This window comes from Aulostomus chinensis, chromosome 13, assembly GCF_037954235.1.
Source record: "Aulostomus chinensis isolate RoL2024-O1b breed Wild chromosome 13, RoL_Achi_v1.0, whole genome shotgun sequence".
Lineage (NCBI taxonomy): Eukaryota > Metazoa > Chordata > Actinopteri > Syngnathiformes > Aulostomidae > Aulostomus > Aulostomus chinensis.
The window spans coordinates 21,464,678-21,489,805 of record NC_141332.1 but is presented as its reverse complement, the minus strand read 5'-3'; the positions used below and the strand labels follow the sequence as shown (position 1 = coordinate 21,489,805).

Here is a 25,128-nt window from a genome sequence, read left to right as displayed (position 1 = left end):
AGAAAAGAAACTGTCTAATTTCAGGACATGGAGGTGCGTTATGTAACTGGTATGGGGTGGACCCAATCGCAGCACTTAGAACCAAAACTGAACTAAAAGTAAAACTCCCGGGAGGGCTGGGTGTGGGTCCGGACCGAGAGATGGAGTCGGTGGGGATGAGTCACCAGAGAAGGTGAACTGGTGAGGTGAAGCTGACAACGTGGGTCTCTTGGTTGAGCAGGAACAGGCTGAGAGCCAACCGGCCACAGGCAGACAAGCAACTGAGAACGGGCAGGCAGCACTTGTAGTCGGGAACGGAACGGTCGGGGGCATGTCGGGTCGATACCAGGTAAACAGTCCTCGAACGAGTGCTGGAGGGTCAGGCATGAGAGCGAAGACAATCTGGCTAGGAGTGAGTGGAGAGAAGCTGTGTACTGGCTTGAATGCAGATGGTGAGCAGGTGAGGGCAGCAGGTGAAAGCTGTGAGCTGATGAGGGGTGTGGCTGAGCAGCAGAGCAGGGGAGAGACAGAGCAGACTGTGCTACACTCAGCTTCATGCACTACAAGTATTAAAGATCCACATGGAAATGTCTAGTGACTGACAGGTTGGTGGCTCCTGCGTGTACCTGAACTGTGGGGGGTTGCATGAGTGCAGGCTTTGTACTGTGCAGGGAAATGTGGAGGAAGAGAGAAGGGCAACTCTTTTTTCAGGCATTACAGTTCATCCTTTGCCGATCATTCGCAGCAGAACGTCTCTGGGAACTGTGACTGTGGCCATAAGGATGCTAACGAAATCAGGAAGCTCATCTTTTGTCCCGCGTGGCATTCGGCTGCTTAACAAGCTCTGGTCACACAGATATAACATTGACTCACACTTAATATATTTTTATTTTTGTTTTTTATGAGGTCTTTTTTATATTCCTTTGAGCTTAATGTGCGAAGGAAATTTCCGCAGGAACATTGAATGTTTCATTCAGTTCACGACACCTCCCAAAAAGTGTATTAACATGAGGATTAAATGAAGATCAACCAAAACCTCAACAGCCTGTAGAAAACAGCAGCTCATCAGTTACCAGCAATTGTGATTAAAAATGTATATATGAAAAGTGTGATGCAGAGTATGTATAGGTATTTTTTGGTGTGTGTGTGTGTGTGTGTGTGTGTGTGTGTGTTAACTAAACAGCACGTCATAAATGATTTTCTCTGTAAATGTAACATTTTCACGGACAGTTTATGTTTGGATTTTTGCTGCAAACAATCACAAAGCTTTGAGCCATAACGTCCTTGATGTAGCTGTTTTATTCTCCAGGGCCAGTTTACTCTTTAGATCCCTTCAGAGAGAAGTCATATTCCTAAATTTAACAACCTGCAATTATTCCTGGGCTGTAAAAGTTTATAGTCTAACACATCCTTAATCAGGGAGACGAGCGGTACAGCTCGTAAAAACACCGCCTGCCCTCCTGTGCATAAAAGGAGCTGTTTGATATCAACTTCCACAATAAACAGACGTATCTTCACACCGCCACAATATTCATAAACTGTGTGATTTAAAGCCCCCACCATGCATCCGTGACATTCCCCGATGTAAACACAAATGATGGTCCAGCTCAGATATATATCAGCAGGTGAATTCACAGAGGCAGGAGAGCATTATTCATACGGTTACTGTTGGTGTGTGCAGCTGAAGCCTCCCGCTGTGGAGAAAATGACTCCCACCTGTTAGTGCAGCCACTGAACCAAATCTATCTGAAACACTGCCTTATCAAATGATCTGTCATCCCTTTATCTCCCGTGTGAGCAAACGGCTACTGAGAATAGGCTGCAGCAGAGAACACAGGATGGCTGTGCAGTAGCCTGCTTGCTGCTCTTTTGTCAAGTTTAATTCATATAAATGTGATGGACAAAATGGTGGGAAAACAACAGCAGCAACAATTACAGCCCACTTAAAATAAATCAACGCCTCTCAAGGGTAGGTTCAATAAACCATGTAATAAATAGAACGATATACTGCTCACGAGGGGGGAGTTACGGCGCAGTTGTGTTATTGCTCTGTTTGCTATTTTTCTTCTGCTAAATGTGTCTGCTGCTCAGCAACAAAACTTTGAAGGCCAAAAAACAAAAAAAGGAAAAAAAAGGAAAACTCACCTGCTGCTCAAAAGGACCGCTGATTGACCTCGAACAGACCACTGATTTCCGTGTCACTGCTGAATCACAGGTCACTCAGTCCAAACATGTTGTTCTGGATTCCTGAGGCGTAGACGTTGCTAAGTATCAGCATTTCGATTTTATTTTTCACACTCATTTAAGATTTTTGCTGACTCTTTATGGAATAATGTCAAATGTTTGGATTTGGCTTGAAAGTTTTTGCTTTACCAAATACTCTGTGTATTTAAGAAAGAATCATTAATTAAACCTGATGGTGGCGCGATGATCAGGGAAACTCTGACAGTATGTTCTAGATCACATGATCATTTAGACCTGTTCAGGGATGCTTGCGGCTGAGTTGCGGCACAGACGAGGTGGATCTGTGGCTCGGTTCAGGTGACGTCATCATTTCAAAGCCAAATTTTTTCCTAATTACAAATGAACTAAGATCAGAGTTAAGCCACATTTGAACCAAACACTTACTGTCAAACTAAAATCAATCTTTTCATTCTTTTTTTTTTTTTGCCTGAAACGCTTTTACTCACGGACAGCACCAGCTGATAATCATTATTTATTTCTAAAGTGTGTGTGTGTGTGTGTTTGAGGTTGAATAAACATGTCAAATTCCTTGCCTTTTCTGTAAATCTTTGCAAATATTTAGAATTACGTAGCATCACCGAATGCTGAACAGTGGAATGGTGTAAATCCAGCTGCAGGAAGGTGCATCACGTCGCCTGCTGTCCTTGTGCATTTGCAACGAAAACAGAGATTTGTGCCCCTAATAAAATTTTTAAAAAAACATCACAAAGTTTCCTCTGCGGACGACGCCTCAATAGATACTGAGTTTGTACGACGATGGATTATTCTCAGCGATAAGTTGGGATTGTTTTGTCAAATAAAATTGGTGTGGGTGGGGTTGCAGACTGATGTGCAGCACTATAGGAGAGAGCTGCTGTCTTTGAATTTGAAATTTAAAGACCAAGAAAATTGGTTGTCAGGTCAGAATTCCAACTAATGTCTTTGTGTTTCCTCCTCCTAGAGAACCGGGCCGTGCTGGCAGGTAAAATGAAGCTGTAAATGAGCGGGACAACACCCACAGCAACAGTAGAAGGCTAATTTATCATTTGTTGCTGATTCTGAAGAGAATGGAGCTCTACAAAAATGCACATTTCAGCCATGGTGCCAACACAAAAACACCTCATCTCATCATGGCTGCTGCTTTGAAAGAATTATTCGACAGGTGGTGGATGTGGAGCAGGTAAAGTGTTTGCTAAAATTACAATTTGCACATAAGCCACTATTTTGCTCAGGAGAGGTGCTTATGAAACTGCTTCTCTCCTCTCTGCTTTTTTGTGCCATTAATGACAGAATCAGCCTGTAATAGTGCTGGAATGACTGTGTTCTGATTTGCCAAGCATTTTGAGAGAGAAAAATAAACCGAGTGGTCAAAATAGGGATGATGATTGAAGATGATGATGGCGGTAAGAGCGAGGGTGACAAGAGTGATTACTGACTGCGGTGACGGATGAGGAGAAAAGCAAGCACTGACAGTTCGTAGTGAGCCGTCAGCCAAGTAAAGCTGATTTAACGCCGGTAGACAAGTCCTCAGCTGGAGGATCCAAACTGAAAGCTCCACCCGACTGCTTTTTTGACTGACAAAAAAAAAAGAAGGGAACAATAACACAGACGAAAAGGAGTGGATTGAGGAAGAGATCACAAAGACGAAAAGTTTGAAGAGATGAAAAAAAAAATGATGACAAAAACAGACAGAGAAACTGAGCCAGTCAGACACACACTGTGAAAATCACCACTCGGCCAATATCCTTCTTTTTGATCCTATTCCACATAAATCATCTCCTCTATCAAACTCCCTAGAGACCTCCCCCCCCCCCCCCAAAATTCCCTGGATGCTGGGGTGAAGGCTTGCACACACACCCTCTGGCTGAGATGTGACTATTTCCTAGGCGTCTGCCATATCAAACCCCAGCCAGTTAAAGATTCCCCAGAGGAGAAAGCAGACAAAGGAAGAGATCTGAACCACCAACAACCTGTGCAGGGCGAAGATAGGGACAACCAAATGGCCCCCCACTGGATGCTTTGATCTGCTAGTGGACACCCCTCCAAGACACCATCGCAGCTTCTCCCCACAAACTGCAGATCTTAAACCCAAACTATATAAAGCATTTTCTTCCCCTCTGACCATTCGCTGCCTTTGCTAATCTCACAGATGAGGTGACTGGCCTCTGCTTATAGGGGACATATGGGCTGATCTGTTGTTAGGCGTGTGTGTGCGTGTGTGTGCGCGTGCGTGCGTGCTGATGTGAACAAGGTGCTGAAATTGCAAGAGCAGGAGCTCCTACGGATTAGAAGTGTAGAGTTGCTCTCAGGTGTACCTAAGAACTAATATTCTCTTTGGCATAAACCCTTAAAGCTGAGAGGGAACATTTATCTGCACTCATTTTTATCAGCGTCCACTGAAACACTGCCTTTCTTCACTCTGAACCCGTTGATTTATTTTTGTTCATATTCATCTGTAAATCCTGACTCGTCTCATTGTGGACACCTTTGATGACACCTGATATAAATGGAAGTCTGAGACACTATTATGCTGCGTTTAGAGGTTGTGGTTATTTCATGTATTTCCATGAGTTAACATCGGTGTTTCTTAATGATGACAATTGTGCAGCTCTCACTCTGAGGGAGGGGCCAGTTGGTTTTCTTGGGTGAACGTGATGACGCTTCCTTGTCTACGACCTTCGACGTTGTCCATCATGTAGACTTCCTCGGTGGACGGTGGTGCTGCACTTACACTGCTGAGACGCTAGTTGGTGTCGGGGCTTCTATGCCGCCATGTTGAGTTCTGCGTATTTTCAACTGTTGCCACTGAATGGAGCAACTGGTTACGTTCAGTGAAGGAAAGGGAACGCCAGAAGGAGCTCAAACAGAGGAGGAAATGAAGGTGTGAACATCATTAGGAGGAGTCACAGGTGTTACTCCTCACGTTATATTTCCAAGAAGGTGTAGTAATACGGCGCTGCATATCCTATGATGTCGCTCACAGGATCAATTTGATACATAACTCTTGATCCAAAATTTTACCCAATCATGATTCTTGGTAGCTACAGAATCCTTTTATGGAAGTTTGGTCTTTCCCTCTCTTATTTAAATCAGCAAGGCTTTGATCCACGCATGGGATCAACAGAGATGTGCTGCTGAACCTTTCCATCACACCTCAAAGTATGACAACAAATTTCCATCAAATACAAAAATAAAAAAATAAAAACTGCCGGAGCCAAAGAAAAATATTTTTGATATATCAGAGAATCCTTCTTTCCAGAAGAACACCACAGTCTTTATTATTCCTGGCTGGATTTAATGATTTGATGATACACCACTAAACAGAGAGACATTTCAATGCCAAAGAGTTTTCTGCAAAGCAAAAGATAAAGGAAAAGAAAACCTGACAGTGTTTTCCACTGATATATCAGGGACGTGCTGGCAGAAGCGGGTAAACGTTGATTCAGCCAAGGATCACGGGCAGTTATCTCAATCCTGCCTGTCATTCCTGTTGTCCAAGGCAATCCCCCCGGCGGTAACAGTCTGTGTTTAACCTCACTGGGTAATCGAACGCTTCTCATTCAGAGCACTTGTCTCCCGCTGCAGACGGGGATCAATATGAGGAGCACTACATCTAATCAAGTACTGATTACTTTCTCAACATTGATTGCAATTGGCTAGCATGTCGCTGGGTGTAGCAGAGCGTGTTGTGTTTCCATAGATGATCACTCAGATGAAACTTCCTGCTATTCTTACAGCTCACATGCATTGCTGTTCAAATGCAAACAATTTGTTCTGCCCAAAAAAAACAAAAAAACAAAAACAAATGCAGTCTTAATTTTGCTTTTGCACTCACACCTGGAGCGCATGTTTGCTCTGCCCACTGAGAGATTTCTGTAGCCAGACACAAAGGTCAGCTATGATTTCAGCTGTTATATGCATCAGTGAAACAACAACTAGTCCTCATGGCGCTTGAGCTGCTTTGTTTTCTCCTAATTTTTCCAACTCCGGACAAGGAGATGTTGATGGCAGGGCGGCACATTCCGGTGTTGCGGCGTAATCACTCACGCAGGCTCAATCGCCAGGGTGAAGAATGTGGCATAATCCAAGCGAAAGTTACATGAAGCCCTTGTTTGTTATTGAGACATCTCTTACAATCATTACCTGCTATCCTAGCAGTCAGATCACACACACACACACACACACACACACACAAACCCATGCATTTGGCCTGTTATGCAAAGGAAGAAATCCCCGGTGCACTGGCTGGGAAAAGGGAGCCGTGACACTGCAACCTAAATATTTTCTCCAATAAAAGAAAGATCTTACACCTGATCTCCATCAAATTAACTCTCATTTCGACACGTAGATGTTTTTTTTATTAAATTGACCTGTGTCTTCATAACAAGAACTGAGAATACGCAGTCAGATATTGATTAGAGAAGTTTGTAACATGCTATATTACCCCAAATTCCCAATCACAGTCTCTCAAACAGAGGATAAGAGATTGTTTAGTTTTCTGGAAACTAGGTTGGATTTATTTTACGTGCTCAAATGGAATAAACTCTGCAGCCAACAAATAAAAAACTTTGAATTGTGCGTTTCTTCTGACCTTGGAGCTGTTCCCTCAATCTCCACGTACGTCAAAGAGATGCCATTTGATTCTGAAGCCAACAGTGGAATTAAATTCACATACAGCAGATCTCAAAACAAAATGTGCTGGTGAGGGAGGATTTTTCATGATGGTCAGGTTATGCTTTGGTTCAAGATATGCAGCTCTTAAATGAAAACATTACTCGTCCAGCCTGGCACAGACGTTCTCGCTAACTATAAATGTCAACAATGTTACATTCATTACTCTTTTCATGAATGTTGATATGAAACATTTCTGGTTGAGAAACACTGAGATAATAATTATCAGTGCTTTGCAGAAACAACTTGGCTGCCAGGGTGCTAGTATTTTTGTGTGTGTGTGTTTTTTTTTTAAATAACTGCATAACAACCCTGCAGACCACTGACTTACAACTCATAAAATCATTCTTTGTGCATCGTTGTTTCAGCCAGAAAGACAAACAACATCCACGGTTGTGACTGATAAAGCTGAAGAAGTTGCAGCGAATCGCACACACTTTGGATTGGAAGGAGAATGGGCTCAACACTCTTCAGCAGACGTCGCTGATGAGACTCTCAGTTGGGATTCTGCTGCATTACACAACCTCAATTGTTTGTTTTAATCATTTGGCGGCGGTGGCAATAACCTTGATCTTCTAGGATGCCGTGATCTGTGGTCCTGCACCACATATTTTGGGGCTGTGTCATATCAAGGTTACAGGGAATTAAACTCAGTTGAATTTGTATTTGCGGAACGCGGTTGTTTCTGATGATGCATCTCGTGCTTTCAGCGGAGGTGTCAGACTTTGCCAAAGTGCTAAAAACAAATAATGGTTCTGAGAGGTAAACAAGCTGTTTTGAATTAACCCTGAGAAATGCCAATAGAGCAAACATTGCTATAAAAACTGCAATAACCTACGAGAAGTTTGCTCTCAGCTTGCGGAGTTATTGCCGCTGTCTCCCTCCTGTACGTCAACCTTTCACAGTAACCTTTTCATCACTTTGCTGCAAATATTTACTTTCCGACTAAACGATGAATTCCTGGTTCCATGTTGTGAAGTGTAGCTATTGGCAGCGAGTGAAAGTTTGTATTCTCTGAATAAGACTGAGGAGAATTTAAGGAAACAACTGTTTCCTGGCATGCTCAGACCCGAGGTAGAAGGGTCCAGTGATTTATTGCTCGCTCACAGTTCACACTAGGAACATTGGCTGCCTCTGAAACTCCCTGATAAGATTGGGTGTTTGTAAAAGTGAGGCTCTTGTTGCTCCACATTAGTCTTTATCTTGGGTGTGTGATTTGAGATTAACTGATAATGAGTTCATTTATTTCAAAAGGAGGGAATTTAGTTTTTCAAGTAAAACTACTTCGGAAATTAATTTTAGCCAAATAAAAAGTCTGTTCATAGCAAGAGTTTTTGGTCAAAAAAATAACTTTCATTCATTTTAACAGGAAAGCCACTGATGAGGAGCGGCTGGTGCTGACATCCAGGACCCACATCAAAAACAAAACCGTGCGCTTTACTTCCATTAGTTTACATTGGCAATACGATTTTTCCTCTTGTCTGTTTTTTGTTAAATTGAACAAATTTGAGAACCCGACTACATCCCAGTTGCATGAATGCATTAGAAGTCACTTTTTGCAAATCAAAAAGGGCCCTGTTTGTTACATCAGGCATACTTCCTTTAACCCCTAGGTGGCGCTATGATTCTGACTTCAACTCAGCTTGCAAATGTATTTAGGCCAGAACTCTCATTAAATGTGGAAAGTTGGGAAAAGCTTGGACCAAACAAGTTAAATCAGTAAAAAAAAAAAAGTATTCATTTTGCGGTTTGGTTCCATGTTGTTACATTTTTTTCGAGGAGAATGGTGTATCTCTCGGATACAAGACAAATTTTCAGACAAATATAATTGACAATACAGAGAAATCGAATCAAATTAAATCACAGTTTTGTGGTTTCAGTAAAGCTGTGTCACCTCACCATGCTTTCCTGTCCCATCATGTTGTTCTTCAGGCGAATCTCATCAGATATGAGATGATTCTCATCGACCCACTAGAAGGAGATGAAAGTGTGAAAATAAAAACAACCCACATGTAATTCCCTTTTGCCACTAGGTGGCGCTATGACTAATCTGCCCCATAATGCGTTTAGCGTAATCCTCCTGCAAGACAAAGCAGCCCCTCTGATAACATGACCTTCTTGGTGGAGCAAATAATGAAATAATCAACATTATGCAAATTCATGCTTTAAAGAAAAAGTAGCAGGTCAAATGTTGCTCACGGCACTTTTTTCTCTCCTCTTATCTCCTTAAGGATGACATAAACGTACAATCAATACAAGAACGGGCAGCCAAGCCTCATCAACCAAATCCTAGAGTGAAGCACCTATTTTATATGCATTGCTCCTGTTTAGGAGTCGGCATTGAGCCTGCTGGTGGAGGAATGATATGACCAGGCCAGCATTCCTTAATTGAAACCAGCGGCTGCACAAGCTATCCCATTACACCAGCCGGGTTGAGGTTGCCAGGTCAGAGTATAAGAAAGCTCCCATGTGTAATTTATGGCACTCTTACCTCAAATAATCCATACGTATAAGCTGTGAGGTTATGAAGCTGCAGACCCCCTACCCATCTGCAGCCAATTTGGCCCTTGCACAATCCTCCTTAAATCACACAAAGCTCCCAGACCTTGGTGACTGCACTATAGAGGAGGAGGAGGCTGTTTTCATTTGAATTCCCTTCGCATGCCCCTCCTGGTAAATTCAAGAGGGAAAAAGAGACATGGGCATTAACTACCTGAACTAGTGATCCTCTTTAAAAGCCCACTCCCTCTGCTTTTTCCTCTCACAGCAGTAAATTGTGAAGAAATGCAGGCCCCTGCACCAGATCAATAAAACTTCTTTGCAATTTAACAAGAACAGATGTTAGCAATCCTACTCAGCATACCCCTGTTACATTTTAAGTGAGATAACCACGAGTGTTTGTGTGTGAAAGTGTTACACAGGAGCACAAACATGGGATCCTTCTGTAAGCGGCCTCTTATCGCAGGCATCAACCATGTGATCCCCTTTATCTGTGAGATTAATCACCATGAAGATAACCATAATCTCAAATTACATTTCTTCACCCTATTTCAATTATAAGGACAAACTTGGTGTTGGGGAAGGGGAGTAGGTGGCCCTGAAGACAGAAACTAACCAGCCCATGTGATTACAGAAGCCTGCAGGCTGTTTTTTAATGCTGCTGTAACTTTTTTTTTTTTTACCCTCAAAATGATCTTTAGAAAGAGTTTAAGAACTGGCAAAATCAAAAAATAGTGTTCATTGTTCACTGCTGATGAGATCAGGGGTTCATTAAGAAAGCACGCCGGTGTAAAAGTAGCTCTATTTTGATTGGCCAGGGTTCAGGGGAAGTGAAGAATACGGGTCATGGATGCGGGGATGTGTGAGGTTGAATGGGGGTCAAGTTAAGTGTCTGGTAACCTGAGGTCATGTCTTGGAGAGAACCAGCTTCAACATCCTCCCCGTGGTTCCCATGATTAAAACAAAAGAGAAAAAGTTGGTGGGAGGAAACCGGAGCTCCTCGTGAAAGTCCATAGGGAGAACGTGTAGGATCCATTCAGAAATAACCTGGGATGACCGGTGTCTGTGGGGTGCAAACGCCAACCACTTGTAGCTCAAGAGGAAGAAGGGCATGGTTTGCTCAGGCGAATGGAACAATGAGGGATGAGTGGTTTTTGATCCTTAACCAACTTTATTTAATGTCAACACCGCACAGCTGCCATTAAATTAAGTATAGGCAGCCAAGTTTGTCTTGGTTGCTATTTACAAACAGGTTTCTATGGTTTCCCTCCCCCTGCTTCAATCAATATAAACAAGAGAAGCTACACGTGATCGTTAAGATTCTGTTTGGCATCTGGTAAATGACCTCCTTTGCAAAGCCATTGATAAAAGGGATAAACAAGCCGATTGATGGTGGACTACAAATGTTATATTTGAACAAAACATTCAGACTTTTGCATTTCCCTCCAGAACGCACGCTATGAAATGTCGCTCTGATCTGGTGCCTCTACTGGCAGGACGGCATCACGCCGGCCAAAACTGTTCATCACTGCGTTTTGTTTGGTTGTAAAACTAACAGCTTGGTTCAGGAAAATGTAGAGATACAAGTACAAATTTTGATTGTAATCGTGGTTAAGAGGGAAAAACAATAACGTTTGGAAACTGAAAACAAAAAAAACATGAACATTGTTTGGACATTTTGTAGTTACAGCCATTCAAACTTCCTTCCTTTGAGGATTTGTGGCTCTCACTGACATATCTGTGTCAGACACACCAACACTGGTCACTCTGAACACACGGTAGTTGTGGTCATTTTTTGGCGTAGGAATATGTTCCACGGGTTCATGATTCAGGCTCTCTGCTTTGTTACGGCTTTCCCGCAAATGACACATCTCCTTATTTGACATATCCTGTGAATGCTAACTAAATTATTTCATATGTTTCTAGTTAGACTGTAAGTAAAAAAATGTTTACAGGTTTTGCAAATTCACTCCTCACTCCATACTTCAACTTTCATCATCATTTCTATCTCGCTTGTAAATCTTCTACAGAATTTACCAAAGCTGCAGCTGTTTACGGAATCCCCCATGAGGTTAGCTATTAACGCTATAAATCATGTCAAAAGGAAGCTTATGTGAAACATTGGGGCACTTCTTTCAGAGCTTAAGATTTTCCAAGGGGCAGATCTGTAATTCAATTAGATCCAATGAAAAGGACACAGCATCCCTCGCAGGACTGCTGGACTCCTTCCATCCATTCTTTCACACTTTATTAGATCCACTTGTTGGAAATTAGATTCTGAAAGTCTTGCTCAATGGATTTAAATCATCCCCACTGGGAATGTTGAAATGTTCTGTAAAAGGTCAGCAGGCATCCTTCCTCTGGTGACCTCACTTAAGGGGGCGGTTCGTTGTAGGATTGAATCCGAATTGGCACGCAGGACCGTGGAGCCCTCCTTAAAGTTAGTATGTAAACATCATGAGACAGAGGAATGGGCTCACTAAACCTTGTCTGACAGCATTATCACAGCCATTGGTAACAGTGGAGGGCACCATGCAAACAGCTTCCTTTCTGATACATTCAGAGCCATTACAGGCAGCGGCGAGGTGACGCTTTGCATCCCAACAGTCAGTTTCTATAGGGAAGCTCATGTACACACACACACACACACACACACACACAAACACACATTGTGGGAAAGAACAAACAAAGTAGGCATATCTGCCTCTGTTGCTAGGATACCATTCCTCCTGGCTCCTAAGTAAATCAGGGTGACTGGTGGCAGAGACGGCAGAGAAACATTAACACACTCGCCAGTAACAAAGTAAAAGTAAAGCCAAACGGTTTCGTGAAGAAGTAAAGGTTGTAGTTGTGATGTTAAAAAAAAAAAAAAAAATCCTGAAATGCTGATAGCTTTTGAGTGAACGCATATCATCGTGTCCCCCCCCCCCAACTCCATGGCGGGAGCGTTATAGAGCAATTACTGCCATTGATTTTCTCTCTCTCCGTAGCACCCCTCGCCATGACAGCTGGCCGTCCTCAGAGGCCTCACTGGACTCCTAACTGCTGCTTTCTCTCAACACGTAATTTGCTCAGAGATTTGGTCAATGTAACACGTTGTCCTTGTCCTCTCCCCTCTCCAAAATGAGCTTCACTGCTGCTGCTCTAATATTCCTCCATCTCACATCCCTCCAACCATGCTTTATTTTGTTTTTAAGTAATTGGCAGGGCTGAGAAGTTCAGGTACCCTGAATATCTCAGTCTGCTCCACCTGCAGCTGCTCAGTGATCAAAATACCATGGGGACGTGTTTGACAGTACAATTCATTGGTGCACAGTCTGCACAGAAACAGCTTTTTGTCTGATTTAAATAACAGCTTTGGAAACTGACCGTAAGCTGCCAACAATGGAACATATTGTTTGTGGTGAAGTTGGTACATTGGTAGAAGTTTTTAACTGTTAGACTGTGCAAAAAGTAAAAAGTATTTTTCCAAAGTTTTAAAAAAGCTTTCAAGACATTGTTTTTCATCTATTTATCTTGATTTTTTTTTTTTGAGAACTTTTCCTTCTGCCTTTGTTGTCCTGATGTCCCATTCTTCATTTTTAACAGATCAATATCAGCTAAAGTGATCAAAATTCTGTTCTTTTGTCAAAAGTTTGGACAGTGTTTTTTTTTTTTGTGGTCGTTTTCTTTTCCACTTCTGTCTGCTGCAGCTGCAGTGCTGAACCCCTGCGGTTCATCAGCTCTCAATGTCGACTTTCAGTCCCACTTGGCCACTTGGTGGGGGTGAAAATTAGAACGTGATTGTGAGAAGTTATCTGAGAATGCTGGCGTGAGTCTGAACTGTGACATCCTGATTGGTGGAAAGCTTATCAGGCTAAACTATGACTCAGATTCTCTCTTTGCTGGCTGAATGTTCTCCAACTCCCTGGCAGTTTGTCGTTTTTATCCAGCACAGATTACAATGACAAACTGTCACTGCAGCAGGTTTCATCAGCTTTAGTGATCTCTTCAAGTTAATTAGTGACAGGCAAGTGCTTGTTTTTGTGTTAATATCAGCCGAAGTCGGCTCTGTGTCACAGTATTTTCTGGAGTTCCAACGACTCCAGCAGAGTTCCTCTTTCTAGTGGATCATCACCTCACATCTACTTATTAAACTTTTTAAATCTCTCATATCAATAATTTAACCTTTGGAACCTTCAGTGTTTTATATTGTAGAAGTCAGACAGCAGTTGTATTCTCTTGTTGTGCATCGCTCTTGATGCATGTTAAACTCGAGGACCTCAGCCAAGGCCAGTAATGGTCCGCTCCTCTGGTATATGAACGATCATATATGCCTTTGAAACTGATAGAATTGTGTAAAAATAGGAGTGAATTGAGATGTCTAGTCGCTCTGTGCTCTAAACTGTAGCTGAGCAGCAAGCCTGGTGTTCTAGATAAACTTGACCGTGGTTATTATAAAGCCTTCATCATGGTGGTGTGATCATGTTTACCAACAGGTTTCAAACAAAGTCGGTCATCATCATCATCATCATCAGGATCATCAGGGCTAACATCAGATAACAAAGGTGTGGCCTCATCTAGATAAGCAGTGCCAATGAAACACTTAACCTGGCTAAAACCCTGGCAGGTGAACTGAATGAAAAACATGAGACAACCACAAGTAGGTTTGACCTAAACAGTAACAATCAAAATAAGTCAAAGATTAATGAAATCCATGACAAAACATGTGAAGCCTACTGTATATATTTGTCAACATGATTTTTAAATTACTTTAATTCCCACTGTAGTTCAACAATGGCAAAAAATGACCACACGCCTATTTATTCGTATTTCTATGTCAAATCCAATTGATTTTTGCTTATTGTAAAACCTTTTTAGCGGCATGTTTACAGTAAGCAAGTTAAGATAGCTCGCTAGTGAAAAACTGTTACATCAATGTGTTTTAGTCTGTGGTCACAGGCCCGCTGGCTCAAATGTTTTCAGATTGAGGAAATCGAGATTTGAGATAGTTCCAGATTATGAGCACAAGATGGGCTCCATCTCTCTCTCCCTGACAGACACCTCTATCCAATTACCGTCAGTGCGTCGCCTCATGTTGCAACAAGCTCCGAACATACCCACGTTTCCGTAATCGACTTTTTAGATCACAATAGCGCAGTGAGACACTTTTGAAATGCAACAAATGTACAAAACGTCGTCATCCTCTATTAATTCAAGATTCAAGATAAATTTTATTGTCTCTCAAAGTGAGAAATTTGTTCTGGGCCAGTCGCCCGTGCTGCAGCCACAACACAACATACAACACAACAACAAGCATACAGCAGATATGCACATCCATATCACACAAGCTGCTGAAGACTGCGAAAACATGGTGCTGTCACATGTGGTATGGCGTACATCCTCTCACATCCACTAATTAAAGTCGTGCTTTTGTCACGCAGGTTTGTCTTGTTCAGGTGTGGAAGAATTTTAGAAGCCTGAGAATCCCTTCACTCACGTACATCGAGTCTGTTGTCTTGTTTTGTCAACTCTTGTTCTGCTGTGTATTCATTGTGTCATTCCACTCACATGCAATTGAATTATGCAGGTCATGTGGTTAACTAGTCGCTCATGTAGTTGATGCCACACCTGTGTTGTCTGGTTTTGAAGCCCTGCTGAAGCCTTATCTAGTGGAATTACCATTTTGGCTGTTTTAATGTTCCAGCAACAATAACAAAGGTGTTTTAATTATGCTTCATCAGAGGGATGCTGCACTTTGCACCAAACTACGCGATGAAGTGCAATTTTTGAGCACCTGCTGAGCTCCTCACCTCAGAAACAGCCTGTCAGACATTTAGCATATAAACAGAGTTTCATCACGTCATCTTCGCACAAACTCTAGCTGTTCTTTCTGCAAGTTCAAACGCTGAACCTCAGTGGTGGAGGAAGGGCTGGGTTACTCTGGTCTAAGTACAAACATAAAAATGACATTACAAACGGCGACAGCTGGTACGAATGGGCTAGCAGGTCTAAATCCTCCCTCTTTTATGTGATTTTGATGAGAAAATTATTGTGTAAATAATTTACCAGAATCTGAAGATGTCCTGAGAACTCGGATGATGGCGGCAGTAGCAAGAACAAGGTGGATTATCAACTTTCTATCCACTTTCTCATCACTTTTTCTAAATCTTTTCACAGATAGCCATCACAACTCAGATCAGTCAGAGAGGGGCTTCAGTCCACCAAGGAGGATGGAGATGTGTCTCAGAAGCACGATTGGACAGGATAGACTCTGGGGTCCATGGAGCAGGACGTTTGCACCCCAGAAAGGCCGTTGATGTGAGCTTCTGTTCAAATCAGGGAGGCCCATTCTTAAAAACTGTTTAAAGGGCCCTCATTTGTAGGTAGTTTTCTCATCTGGCTTACAGATTTTGTCGTCTCATCTCTGTAATGGCAGTTGTTTTGAGGAAGAGAGAGAGAGAGAGAGGGAGGGAGAGGACGAGAGAACAGTTTCTGTAACTTTGTGTCAGTGGATGGGATGTTGCTTTTGCTGCCACGGTTAACGATTAATGGGTATAAGGCATTTTTAAGTCCACTCAACCAATTTCACTAATGCTGATTAAACCATTGCCGTCTTCTGCTTTGTCATTTTGAAGATTACACTGTTAAAAACTATCACTGTATTCGTCAAAACATGTTTTGTGGATACTGTGTGATTTCTGCTGTTGCTGCACACCATTCCTGTCCAATCTTTATCTCAAGAATCCTGTGAAATTTCAAGTGATCCTTTTCTTCTTGCAGTGGCCATGTTCTATTATGGATTTTACAATCTTTAATATATTTAATTTACTTTTTTTTCCCCACGCAATGTTTTTGCTCCTGTTACCACAGCCGGTGCACCACATCCATCATCACTCATTGTTCATGTCTGCATGACAACAGTCCACTAGTCCCTGTGTCTAGCTTCCTGTGGCAGGCATACTGGAGCATTAATCTCTGCAAAAGCTATATCTTTTCTAAGCCTTGATGAATTTTGATTTGATATTTTTGCTAAATTTGATTGAATATTTTATTTTTTCACTCATGAGCGGAGAGGTTTGCTTGAACGATGGTGCTAGCAATATTTGATAAAGATCCCCAGCAGTAACTGTAGCCGTTAAACAAGAGATGCTTGGAGTATCTACTTGAAGTAAAAGTACTACAGCTGTGACTCTGTAAACCTTCTGCTTCTGTATTTCGTAGGTTGCTATTTAGTTAATAATCCAGTGAATAAAAATAGTGGCTTGGCTAAGTTTTGTATCATGATGCAGTGATGATTCTCAGTTTTTCCACCTCTCCTTTTACGATCAGCTCATCAGTGCTTTAGTCTGATGAAGGCAAGTGGAGTTGAGATAGAAAGGTAGCCAATGATATTTACCTTTTAAAGTAAAGGTCTCAAACAATGTTCTTAAGACAAAAAAAAAAAACATTGTAATTTTGAGTTCAGTTTTATGCACGAGATCTTTTTTTTTTTGGACAAGTGTGGTTTTATTGTTTATTTCCTGTGTTTATTGAAAACTACGGCATCTTTATTCTTGCACAGACGGCGGTGAAATTCATTGATCAATCAGTAAGTGGTCAGAGAAAAGATGGAGCAGGCTGTCGAAGTCCGACCCCAGAAATCATCATTAAACAACACGCTGCAAATGTATACCAACCTTGACCCTCCAGTAGACATGTGCTCTTCCATGTTTGATAGAATATTTCACCATATATGCAGCAGAAGGAGCCTGCAACACTGAATGAATACAATGGAAAGAAAGGAAATACTGTGATGAATATTTATTGTCAGGGACTGTTGGACATTGAAATGAATGTCATGATATCTGAAAACTTGCCCGTGAACTTCAGCTTGAGCGACTTGGCCTTGGAAAGTGAGTCTTATGTACTATTTGACTTCAGTGAACTGACTGTTTCTCTCTCAATGAAATAAACTAAAATCAGTATTTGTGATGGGGTGCATGTAAAATTGTACAGAGGTTAGTTTGAAGTCTTCATTAAAGCAATACTTCATCCAAAAAGTGTATTTTTCATGAACTCACAGGTGGCTTCAGCTCACTGAGATGATTTTTGCCCGGCGGCATCGCTACACCAGAACGTAGACAGAGCCAGCCATGTATATTTAGCTTGAAGCTAATGGCATCCCTTAGCCAACAACTACAAGTTACAGCTAAGAGCCCAAGAGAAGTGCATCATGTGACATACTCCATGTCCATTGGTATGCTCAGAATAGGTTTTAGCTAAAAACAAACTAAAATGCTACCTATAATAAGTGTGTCAGGATCGCTGTGCATGCATGGACAAAGAGGACACAGATTATCTCGGATGATATGCTTGACATTCAGTAAATGGCTTTTTCTGGGCAGTTTTGCTGTTGTCTACAGTTGGTGGCTATGAGGCGGTATTGCTATAGCTTCAGTCTAAAAATACCTGACTGGCTCTTTCTCTTTCTCTCAGCATTCTGGCGTCACACAGAGGGGAGTGAGCTCAAGGCACCTATTTGCCAGTACTGGAATGGTAAAATACATTTTTTCGGTGAATTATGGCCTTTAAGTTTACATTGTGTTGTATTCCTGTTTTTCAGACCGTAACAGCTGGCTACTACATAAAGCCTGCTTCATCATTTTTGTGAGAGATGATACTTACGTTTGAATCCTTTGTAAAACTTAAAAAAATTTTCAAATTCTCCAGTTGTATCATGTGCTATGTGGTTGGGTTTTAGAGGCACCTTTCTAAACATCTGAGGTCAACATCTGCGCTGTTTCTGACAGGTTTTCAGATATTTACACTGTAAACCGTCAACTAAAATATCTATAAACAGAAAAGGGTGATTTCCATAGCTGCTCTATCCTTTCCACCATTTGTTTTGATGTGTATTTTAGCCACCATCAACATGGAGATCTTTGGTTTCCATGATATGAAATAGCAAATGCCTTCAGTTTCCAGAATCTTAAAATGCCCAGATGCAAGACCCTCTGTTTGAATTGCTTTTTATGTGATCAGAGAGAGTTGTAAAAAGCACTCAAGTGGATTTTCCAAAACATTTTTCACACCAAATAGCAGCTAATTCCTCCTTTCATGTACTTGAAAACTTCCCTCTAAATAGAAAAAGCTGGCCAATTCAGACCTCATACTAAACGCTGGCTTGACTTCGGGGGTGGAAGAGCGAGGCATAAGTACCTGCAAAAAAAAAAAAAACAGTTGAAAATCATCTTGTGGAAAAAGCCTCTGCACACACATGTACCACTCCCCCTCACACACACAAACACATAGACATAGATGCATCCAATTCCAGTAGTCTGGTTGCAGTGTCGCAGAATATCTCAGCTGCAGCTGTGTCAGAAGTTTTTTCTACTAATCTTCTGAGTCGAGGTTCTTTGAACGGGAAACTAAATATCTGTGTCTGAGGCTGTCACACAGCATCAACACAGGATGATCAAAACTCCCGTCTGCAGGCTTTCGTTTTGTCTGAGGGAAGGGCTTCTTTTTGAGAAACGCAGGCTGCGAGAGAAGGGGTTGGCTGGTTGCGGCTGTGGAGGGAGGGCTCAGAGGGAGAGGAGTAAAGAGAGTTGGAAGCAGGGTTAATCCCACACTGTCATTATCCTCACTTCTTAGCCACAATCTGTGAGCTTCCCCGTAATGAAGGCCATTTCCAAGGATTTGCACCTGGCACAGGTTCCAAATTCTGCAGTAATTACTGACACCCTAGAGATTCTGCTTACCTTTAGCATTAACTGTGGGATATAAATAGTGATCCCTCATCATTCTGCATAACTGTAAAACCCCGAGGAAATGGAGCATCCACAGAACTTCCGCTGCTTGCTGGTACTGATCGACTGCGTCTCTCACCATTTTGCTTTTGTGTGGCTTATTTGCTTTGTTCATTTCATGATCAAAATCGAAAACGCTGAATATTCAGAACACAACCAAACTGCACCTACTGTAGAGTTTATTAAGCATTTATGGGGATGATATCAGGAAAGCCAGTCTCCAGGACTAACTGGATTCAGAATTTGAATATTAGTTGTGCTCTGCATATGGAAGCCAGGATGAGTCATTATGAATCTCTGGTTTCCCCTGTTGCAACACCGTTACTTTCCCACGATGGTATTGTCACCGAGCCTGTTCAGGCATGAGGATCATGGACAACCCTCCTCTCACTCCTCTGGCTTCATCTTACTACTGACAGAGCTTCTTGTGTTGTGATACACATCCTGCACTGGTGACTAATAACCTAGAAACAGTTTGCTCAAACATTACACAAAGCATTACTCACTGCTGGATTTATTGTATTTAAAATATACAGGTATATATTTGTCAGCTAAACCCAAATGTGTCTGCTTTGGCTGCTCTAATCTACTGGTTTAGTTCAACTGTTACTTAATGTTCACTGCGTTCCTCGATCCCTGGTTATATACTCGGACTGGTTTTCGTTCAGCTTTGAATAAAGTCTTGACTTCATCTGTGTGGCATCACTGTGAAGCTCCACTGTTCATTAACGTGACCCTTTTCCATTTCGAATTGTGGAACCAACAATGTTTGTTGTGCATTTCCTGCAAACCTGCAGCAACCTTAAGTAAACATAAAAAAAAAAGCATATCAATCTTTTATTTACACTTTTAACATTATGGTGTGAAATTGTTAGTAATGTGTTGTTTGATAAAAACAAATATGGGCTGTGTTGATGTAACCTTGTTTTGTGTTCTCTAGCATCAGCAATAAACATGTCTAATTTTTAACATAATCCGCTCCTAAGTAACAGTACTGTGAGACGTGCTTAAGACTTGAAAATTAAACCTCAAGTTTTGCATGTAACTTACTTCCAGCCCTGCCACTAAGCCGTGAAATGAAACCCCGACTTGGATTTTTGCCGATGAAAGTGTGCCTGCGATGTTATATTCCCTGCATGCACACGCTTTGTTTCCTGACTGAATAAAAAGATTACTGCTATGGTGCCAGTACTTGGTGTGTGGTAGAAGTCAGGTGTGGAGACTCGTGATAAATTAAGGCCATAATGAGTTTTGGGTGCCTGTGAGGGTCAAAGTTTGGCAGATGTGGTGTTCAAGGGAGAGGATGGAATTAAGAGTCATGCAATGCTGCATGTCTGGGAGGATGGGGAGGCGGTGATGTCATCCGTCGTCAGTGTGATGTCATTATCGCTGTAGCAGGTGGGGTTGAAGCTTATGAGGAGGAATTCAGTGTTGTCACTTTTGAGTGTGGGGAGATTTTACGTCACCCAGACCTTTATTACAAACAGGAGGGAGGTTTCCTGATGTATATTGTAGTGTCATCAGCATATGAGAGAAAGTTCAGGTTGAAATAGGGAGGTTGTAGAATATGAAAAGGAGTGGGCAAAGGACAGAACCTTGTGGAGTCCCTTATGTGACTGAGGAATCAATGTGAACTCAAACAAAGCAGGATCTGCTGTTGAGGTAGAACCTGAGAAGTGCACCAAAGGGAGTTGCACTCCAATTTCCTTGAATGCTATACAATGACAATAAAGGCTTTTGATTTGATCCAGCTGAGAACGGAGCAGTCAACACCGTTCAACAAGTCTAACACGCAGGATGTCAATGCTCATTTTAACAAAGGAGGAGGCAAATGAGGGCATCATAAATCTTAGAGGAATGACTGCTTTAAATGCTAGATTAATTTTTACTTACACTGGCAAAAATGTTGTCAAACAAGGTCATCCTGAATTTACAAGTTAGAAGCTTTGGTGATCACGTAACTTAACTTTGAAATACCAAACATGCCGCGCATATCACAAGAAATCTGTGCAGCTTGGAGGGGAGCAATCACATAAACTAAACATTTTGACCAGTTTAACATTTGTGAAAGATCTGAGTATTAAACCTTTAAAACATTCTTCAGTGATATTTAATCTGTTGATTGTATCTTCTAAATGACCATCACAATAAATCAGCACCTTAAACAACTTCAGTAAAACGGTAAACACTGTTACCCTCATGGAGGATGGACTTATAAAAGTGCCGTTCCATTATACAGCCCCAGTTTCACTGGTGTGAATTTAAACAATGTAACCGGATTGACATTTAGAGGAATTTTAATTGCAGTCTCACCCATAAGAACACTCCCATGGAGAATAAAAGTCAACGAACATTAGCATTTGTTGCCTAAAGGTAGTAGCTGCACTCCATCAAAATCTAATAATAACAAACAGGAAGGGTTTAGTTGGGAAATTGGATGAAAAACTGTGAAATAAAGTGTAATGTTACATCAGTTACAGAGCCTGCAGGAATATTGAAATGAATAAATTGTACCTTTGTGTCTGACAGACGACTCTACACTCAACAGAAATATCTGATGCGCAAACTGCATTTCTGTATTCAATGGAATGCACAGCAGCTCTGTTAGAGTTCCTCCTCCAAAGGTGGGAATTATGAGATTGCTATTCTATCTATCCTGTACATTTTCTGCACATACGGTTTGACAGTAAACACATTCATGGTTTTCCCCATTTAAAGCAGCTACATGAGCTATTTGCTGAGCTGTATGGCTTAAAATTCAAAGAAAGTAACACAGATTCTCTTGAAGAAAATTGAGTCATTACATGGAAAACAAAGTCTCCAGGCATTTTGGTTTTTTGTGAGCAGGTAAAACATCCTTGTCATTTCAACCCAACCTGTTTAAAACTAGTTTGGGTTTTTGCTGACCAGATCTTAAAAACATGACAAAAATACATGTTGTTGTTTTTTTAACCTACTGCTCTAACGTGTTTGCGTGTTACCTGCTCAATGCAAGAGGGTTTGGTGAGTCACATGCAAACATTTCCAAAGCAAAACAGTGAAAAATGTCAAATTAAGGGGATGGAGCAATGCAAAAACACACGTGACACAGTTGCAGAAAACCCTTTAGGCATCTCAGTCCTAAACTGTCACTCATCACACAGAAATGGCTAAACCTGTGTGTTCAAGAGAAAAATAGCTGCATTGAGTTAGCATGAAGTGGTGAAGAAAATGTTGTCGTCGTGAAGTAGATTTGTTCCAACCAGAAGGATTTTTGTTGCATGTTATTTAGAACTATATTATATTTCTGTTTTAGACCATTTTCAACTCCGTCATACTCTCAGCAACAAAGAGTATTTGAATATCAAAGTGTTCAGTTCTTGAAGCATATTGTAGTGTGCTTTTTTTAGGGTGGAAGTAAATGGAGAGAATCCTCAAATCCTTCACGTTGCCTTGTCAGTCATAAAGTTCTGCTGTGTGGACCTGTGCTTTTTAGGGTGCTGGCTTGTTTGCATCTCTATGGGTTTCTTTGACCAAAAGCCGATTGGATTTTTACGTTAGGTTTTCGTTCACTGCAGAAAATAAACGTTGTGGTAATTTTTTTTTTGTCAGTGAGGTCATTCCCATCTATGAGCACCACCTTTTCAATTTTTTTTTATTGAACCATAGACCCTCCTTCAGCCATTTAATTGAAAAACAATTCAAAATATCCCCTTAAATTTGTGATGAGGGGACCGTGTTGTTCAACAATGCTAATTCCAACTCACTCCTACATCAATCTATTTTCAGCGTTGCCTCTGCAGTTTCTCTCAGCTCATAACAGTCATGATTTTTTTTTTTTTTTGCTGGAAATGCTTTGTTTAGTTTGTCTTTTTGTCTAAATCCATCGAGGAGGAATATCAGTAGAAGAAGAGAATGCGGTAGACGTAACTAAAGCATTGATGAGAATTTCGAGAAAGAGGACTGAGGTTGTATACGGTCTGTAAATCTGCACCATTGTGGCGTTAATGTGGTCAGATGATCCTCCGAGTGGGATTATATAGTACGAGCTGCGCTCCGTGACTTCGCTGCACTTCCAGGAGACGAGGGCACAATCAGGGGATTACTGAACTGCACATAAACGCAACGTAGGGAAACTCTAGGTCATATCAGCACTTATACTTAAATGCAAACGCATTCTTTCTAGGAAGGGAAGTGTTTAAAAACTGGGGTCAGACATGACCTCTTGTGACACTCCTGCTTGCAGCCCTCTGGTATATGAGGAGTGTTGCTTTAAAGTGTATAATTGCCTTCACTTGCACAGCAGAAATTATCATCCACATAAATCCATACTTTTTTTTTCTTTTTTAGCCCTTAAGCCTTTCAGGCTTTAAAGGAATGCACCGACTTTGAGGGAAATTTGCTTCTTTTTTCTTTTCCAGAGCTACACAAGTAGATGTAGATCCCCATTCTCTCCCCTCTCTGTGTCTCCTCTTTGTGAATGTCCCGAAAAGTTGGCATGTTCCTTTAAGTCAAACATCAGCAGGGGACACAAGCACCTCTATCACCTCAAAACAGCAGAATACTAAGAATAAAGACTGCTGTACTTGATCGCCTCAAATCTTTTCTTCCTGTCACGTTTCCCTGCCAGCAGATTTCTCACTGTTTGCTCATCTGTTCGGGGCAAAAGTGACACATAGATCTCTGACATTTAGCGATGCATCACTTACTCATCAGCCGTCAACCCTGTGAAATCACTCGGGCTCAAACTTTTTCACACGACTCCAAATTGTGAAAGAGGCTATGATTTAACATCCATTATTCTTCAGTTTAAAGTAATAATTTGAAGAAAGGAGAAGAAGAGGAGTTTTTTTAAATGACAGTGAAAGATGTAATAGACTCCGATTACATCTTTGAAAAAACAAATCACGACTATAGAATATTGATTAAAAAAAGGTTCAGTCAAACTGTATGTAATCTTATTTTAGATACAAAACTCCAAACGTACATGACATCCCTGTATAGATGAAACCTTCGGACGCTTTCTTGCATCAAAACTAAAGTAAATGCTCCTATTTTTAAAAAGCCAGTCCAGGACTCTAGCTGTCAAATGTGTGTTCTTAATATTTGCAGTGATTAATCTAAATTGATCACATATCAATTTAAATATATCAATTCAATCAGATTTGTGTAAATGTGTCAACGAATGAGAATCTTTTTTTCCCCTCCATGTTCTGCCAGCACTTCTTAGAAAGAAATGTCAAATATGACGGACAGAGTAATTCAAGTCATAATTATAGAGTCAGTAACAGCAGGGCCAAGAAATGTTGTTCATCTGCGTCCATCATCGACAAAACCACTTAGTGTGTTCAATCACGCGTGACGCTGCGCTGCTGCGTCTTCGAGTTCCTCTTCTTCTTCTTCTTCTTCTTCATTAATTGGCAGACTAGACGCAGTCATGGCTCACTGCTGCCCTCAGCTGGTTACATGCAGCTCTCCATTTACAAAGCACATGGGGTCAAAGGGCAAGGATGTGAATCCCTGGGTTACTTTTTTTTTTTTTTTTTTTAATGAGTCAAAAATTAACAAGTTATTTTGACAGTCCCATGGGGAATACAAGTAAAAATCTTGCCGGAAAATAAATAATAAAGTATAGTTGTCTGTAATGAAGTGATTCATGTCGAGCTCCGGCACGCGCTAGTGAAGCCCTTTAAGAGGGCACTGAACGCTGGGAGTGACTTGTTTGTTCTCAACTATTCTTAACACAGTTATTAAAACCATTAAAGCACTACGTACACCAGCAGTGAATCTTTCTATGTTATCTGGTCACCATTCCAGTCCGCACACATTTCCACCGACGTGGTCAAGAAGATTCTACCTGGATCTCCTGTTTCCGGTCCAACAGCACAAACCTGCTCCATTACCTCTGCCAAATACCGTTACATGACAGCCACTTGAGTCAGAGGGGGTGGTCCCGCAGGCGTGCTGTAGGCGTGTACGCACAACAGCTGACAGTCAAAAACCAAGC

At 41.4% G+C, this 25,128-nt stretch overlaps 1 long non-coding RNA gene across 1 annotated transcript; it reads left to right on the top strand.

The window, feature by feature from the left end:
- The first annotated feature begins 473 nt into the window (after positions 1–473).
- LOC147251411 (uncharacterized) lies at positions 474–17,456 on the top strand. The gene is made up of 3 exons (XR_015119066.1): positions 474–584; positions 3,164–3,382; positions 15,532–17,456. It is a non-coding gene; the product is annotated as an uncharacterized LOC147251411 (long non-coding RNA).
- Positions 17,457–25,128: the final 7,672 nt, after the last annotated feature.